Below are 6,000 nucleotides of genomic sequence, written 5' to 3'. Positions count from 1 at the left end.
AAAAAAAAAAAGAGTCACCCAGTAAAAAGAAAAAAAAAAGTATAAATTCTTAGCAATGAAATTGCCATGTCAAAGGATATATAGTTTTGCCAAATATTCTATCAAAAGATTGTAATAATTTAGCATCCTAACAATAGTTGAAGTGATGTTTTTGTCTCACTCAAGTTAGCACTGAGTATTTTTCAAATTTAGTAGTCATTGTCAATCTCATAGATAAAAGTGTGTCTCATTGGGGTTCTTTTTTCATTTTTTACGAATGAATGAATTTAGGAATTTAAAAAATACTTATGTGTAATTAAAATTTCTTTTTATGAGGTGTCTCTTTAACTCTTCTATTTTTATTGCACTTTTAAAATTGTTTTATTTTCTTCCCTAAGACTGAAAGAAAAACTTAATTATGACTAACTATAATTATCCTTTGAAGATATCTTATGTTCTTTTAAAAGAAAATGCATCTTCTATATTTTGAATAAAGTGTTCCATATATGTAAATAGATCAAGAATAATATTTCAATTCTAATAATATTTAGCTTTACTTATAAATTTGACATTTTGAAGAGAAATTTACTAAAATATCCTCCATGGTAGTAGATGTGTAAATGTAGTTTCTTTTGAAGTCTATTTAGGAAGGGTAGCTAAAATTTGGCAGTGTTTGCTAGAAGTTGTCTTTATTTAGTCCTTAGTTTCATCAGGTTTATACTTCTAGGTTTGAAGACTTTATTTTGCATAGCAAATGCTTTGTCATGGCTTTTGAATTTGCCAGACATACCTGTTTTGTGAAGTGTGCCCATAGACCCATGTGCAAGTGCTTTTGAACTTACACACTATCAGGTTTGTGGGTTTTGTTTTTTGTTTTTTGTTTTTTCACCTGTGTGGCAAAAACTGTTAGTTTTGTCTCCCAAATTCCCAACAGTTGTACTGTTGTTTCTTTGTAAAAGGTTGAACCATATATGAAATTGCAGCTATTTGACTATTTTTGATCCACAGAAAAGGGCAATTTGATATGGTTCAACCTGTTATCTATCATTTCTCTTTGCCTACTTCAAAAATAAAATCCTTTACATGAATCATATTCATTTTCACTCTATGATGTATTTGAGAAGATTTTTTTATGTCTCCTTCTAGAAATATATTGTTTCCTTTGTCTGATAATTTGTCTATTTTCAGTTATAAAAATTGTATCTTTATATATTGCCTCTCCACATTCTATTATCTCCTCTAGATCTTCAGTTAGATGAGATCTAAAACTTCTTCCTCTGTGCTCTCTGTATTTTAACCCTTCTTTTGTATTTTTAACACTTCATCTAATTGTGTTGCAGCCTCATGCACGCTGGCCTATTTTCTATCTCTCTAAATCTGTGTTTTCTGGACATTGTGTATAATGGGGAATCACACAATATGCAGTATTTTGCATGTGACTACTTTCATTCGCCAGACTGTTCTTGAGATTCTTCCATGTTGTAACATGAATCATTATTTTGTTCTTTTTTACTGCTGAGTAATCTTGCATTGTATGGGCATACATCTTTTTGGTATCCATCTCCTGGGTGATGGACATTTGAATTGCTTACAACTTTTATTATCACAGAGTCATGTTTTATGGACATTCACATTCAAATTTGTGTCAGGATATATTTTTGTTTCTTTTGAGTAGAGTTCTAGGAATTAAATTGCTGAGCTGAAAGAAGTTTACATTTAACATTTTAAAATTAAAGTGAAAATACATTTTGTAAAATAACCACATAATTTCACATTTCCACCAGCTATGTAGGAGAATTTCAGTTTTTCATATTCTCAGAGACCTTTGGGAGAAACATCCAGTGTGCCAACATACAAGTAATGTTAATGTTAGGAAGAGAGGAGAGGAAGAAAGGGCTATAAAATTTATTATAAGAACAATGGCTAAAAACTACCAAATTCAGTGAAACATTAATCTCCAAATCCAAGAAGCTCAGAATACCCAAATTATCATAAAAGAAAAGAGGTTATAATCAAACTGTTTAAAAACAAAGGCATAGAAAAATGTAAAAACAGCAAGAAAAAAATTACTCATCATCATATACATGGGAACAATGATAAGTAGGTAACTTCTCATCAGAAACATGGAGATCAGAAAGCAGCAGAATGAAATATGCAAAGTACTGAAAAAAAAACTGTGAACTAAAATTTTTACGTGTAACAAAACCATTCTTTAAAAATAAAGAATGTTTTAAATCATCATGGTATAAAAGTATTTGAACATAAATATTTAATCTAACCATGTATTTTACTGATTCTCAGATTCCCATTTAATGTTCTTACATCTTAGAAATCAATAAATATATTTTATTTTATTTTTATTTTTTTAAAGATTTTATTTATTTATTTGACAGAGAAAGACACAGCGAGAGAGGGAACATAAGCAGGGGGAGTGGGAGAGGGAGAAGCAGACTCCCTGCCGAGCAGGGAGCCCGATGCGGGACTCGATCCAGGGACTCCAGGATCATGACCTGAGCCGAAGGCAGTCGCTTAACCAACTGAGCCACCCAGGCGCCCTCAATAAATATATTTTAATCTATGGCTTTTTAATATCAGTGGTATTCAGTGAGCACTTGTGACATAGCATTTTAGTCATTTGACAAAGAGCAAAATCATTTGCTACTCATAGTGGCATGATTGGATAACCACAATCCCTCAATGATTTATTATGGACAACTTGAAGAGAAATAGTCATAATAATGATAATACAGACAATATGTTTATATTAAAAACATCTGAAAAATATTTAAGATATAAATATTGGTTAAATATTAATCAGCTTAAGAAACAATGCAGTAAATATATTAATTTTCTATAAAAATAATCACCTCTTAATAGTCCTATGTTAGAGACAGTTCAACCAGGTCTCTTCTGTTAAACTCCTAAAGGAAGAGTCCTAGTATGAAGTAATTTCATTAACAGAACTAAAATGGGATTATGATGATAAGAGTGTCTTCTCTTGAAACTATTAAAACCCTCTTGCAGTATGTTAGACTTTAATTGTATAATTAAGTATACACTGTAAAATATATTTTAATTGTTCCTCATAGCCAGAGGATCACTTCTGCCACTAGTGAAAAATTACTTGGACCATCCATCATGCATATTAAATGAACAAAATAGAATCTCAGAAATTAACAGAAGTTTTCATGGGCATCTTGTATATAATGGGGGCATATTTAAAATCCTTAGGGTTATGATTATTCAATAACTGATGTTAAGATAATGCATTAGGCACTTTGTAAATAAAGCTGGATTCCCAGTTCACTGCTCAGTTCAAAATAAATTTCACATACATGAAAATGAAAATAATAATGTGAGAACACCACAAGAATATGTAGAACATATTTATATCAATGGATAGAAAAAACTTCAAAATGAAACCAGAAACAATGTAGCTGAATGCGAATATATTTGAGAATCTAAATTGAAAGACTTTGATTAGCACAGTAAATAATACTAATAACAAAGTAGTAAAACAGTTGCAACATACATATAAATATCAAAGAAAATAATAAAATCTTCATATATAGAGTTTTCACAAATGAATTAGGAATTTAATTTATAAATGACAAAAATAGGCAAAGGATAAGATAAGAAAGAAGAAAAGAAATTATTTTGGCAGTAGTCAATAAAAGCAAGTAAAATTTGTTTGTAGAAAGTTCAATTAGTATAATCTTAATGGTAGGTATTTTGATGGCTTATCTAAAAATATGAACTACACATACTTTTTGAATTTGTGATCTCATCCTAGGAGTATATTCCTAAGGAGAATAATCATATTAGTATAAAAAAAATATATGTCATACAGTACAGTCTCTTATCATTAAAAAGTTAAAAAGAATCTAATGCCCATGAACAAAGAGTCGATTAAAGAAATTATGATGTAAAGATGAAATGGATACTATGGAACCATTTAAATTAGTGCCTATGCAGGAATTTAAATCCTACTGGAAAACAAAATCAAGAAAACTTTTTTCTTAAAGGAATTAATGAAAAATTGGCTTTCAGTTGTAATCTAATAATACTGCAAAAAAGAAATGGTTAAGAAAAATGTTCCCTTTGGAGAAGTTTGCCTTTTGATTCCAACAAGAGCAAAGATAACTTGAAAAGAAAATCTAGCATCAAAGATATTTAAACCAGACACACGCACGCATGCACGCATGTGCATACATTCCCTCTTTCTCTCTGTCTCTCTCTCTCTGCCACATAGATCATATGTACATGAATTTCTGCAGAGATTCTGAATTCCTAGTTACTTACCAGCTCAAGTTTTCTGTGTGTAGCCTATATGTCAGCTTTGTTTTTCCTGTCCTGCGAGTTATTATTAACTCCATAACTTGAACTTGACTTGCAGAAGACCCCACCCCCCACCGCAGGCCTTAGAGACAGTCCAGATTTCCTTCTGTAATACATGTAAAGTCCTGCAGGCTCATTTCTTCTAGTAATCTTTCTGTAGCTCCTGCATTTCACACCCTCCTACTTTACCCTAACGTCAGACAGGATATAAAATAGAAACTCTCCGCAGTTTTTAAAAAATTAAATTGCAACAAGCATTTTGTGAATGTAGTAACTTTACTTAAGTCTTAAAGATTTATGCAAAGGGGTCACCTTTCTCAGGTACCCTTCTCAGATACCCTAAGGTATCTCTGACTCTCACCTCTTTTCTAAAGAGTTAAAAACTTCTCATGTAGAATAGTTTTGTTTCCTTTGTTGACATCTGGGAGCAGATTATTATCCATTCCCCACACAAACTCACCTACTACTAAAAAAGATTCTCTTCCTGAAATGAGTTTCTCCATTAGAGCAATTATTCTGCCAGATGCAGTGTTTTCCAACTTTTTATTCCTGGCAATAGGTGACTCCAGCTCATTAAGTCATAATCCCATCGTTGGCTTATACTATTGATGGCAGATATTGTGAATTTGCTGCTCTGACACTAGAAACACTCCCTTTCTCTCTTGCCTTCTTCATGTAGGTGGAAAAGTAAATACTCCCTTTCCCAGACTTTCAAGCAGTTAGAGGTGACCATATGGCCCAGTTTTCACTCTGAGATGAAAATATAAGTAGGCAGGTGAAGCTTCTTCCTGGAAAACTTGTTAATGGGATAGGATGGCCCATTAGCCATCAGCTCTTTTACTCTTCTTCCTGCTTGAAAAAAGCAAATGCAATATCTTGAAGTACAGCATCAACTCTGATTTCTGCAAAGATGAAAGCCACACACAAATAATGGCAGGCCAGGATGACAGGATGATCTGAGTCCCAGTTGTCATTGCTGCATTACCACACAATTCCAGGACTATATAGCTCTAACTTCTTAAAGAAGGAAACATAGGGCGCCTGGGTGGCTCAGTCATTAAGCATCTGCCTTCGGCTCAGGTCATGATCCCAGGGTCCTGGGATCGAGTCCCACATCGGTTTCCCTCCTCGGCGGGAAGCCTGCTCTCCCTCTCCCACTCCCGCTGCTTGTGTTCCTGCTCTCGCTATCTCTGTCTCTGTCAAATAAATAAAATCTTTAAAAAAAAAGAGAGAAGGAAACATAAATACTTCCAGTGTAAGTCCATGTAACCCTTACAGATACCATAGGTTACCATAAATATGTGATGATCATGATAAGAGGTTTAACATTTATAAAGCAATTCCTAGTTTCTTTTACTTCATAGTTAAACTAGATACTCCATTCATGTATATTATTTTATTCATTTTCTCCTCACATTCCTAACAAACACTAATGGTCTCATTTCCACCAGCGTGTTTAGTTGCCTGTTTTATTGTTGATTGTCAGCATATAAAAGTATTAATAAACACATTAGTAATGTAAAGTCACATGTCATAATTACATAATGACCAATTTTCATTTTCATTTCAGAATCTAATGAACCACACTGACCTATAGAACCTCATAAAACTGTTTTCAGTAGTTAGCATATTGTGTGTTAGCTATTCCTTGAAGTAGGATTGTAATAAAAACAAAAATAGGGC

The sequence above is a fragment of the Neomonachus schauinslandi genome, chromosome 5, assembly GCF_002201575.2.
Source record: "Neomonachus schauinslandi chromosome 5, ASM220157v2, whole genome shotgun sequence".
NCBI classification, from domain to species: Eukaryota; Metazoa; Chordata; class Mammalia; order Carnivora; family Phocidae; genus Neomonachus; species Neomonachus schauinslandi.
This window is presented reverse-complemented; position numbering follows the sequence as displayed.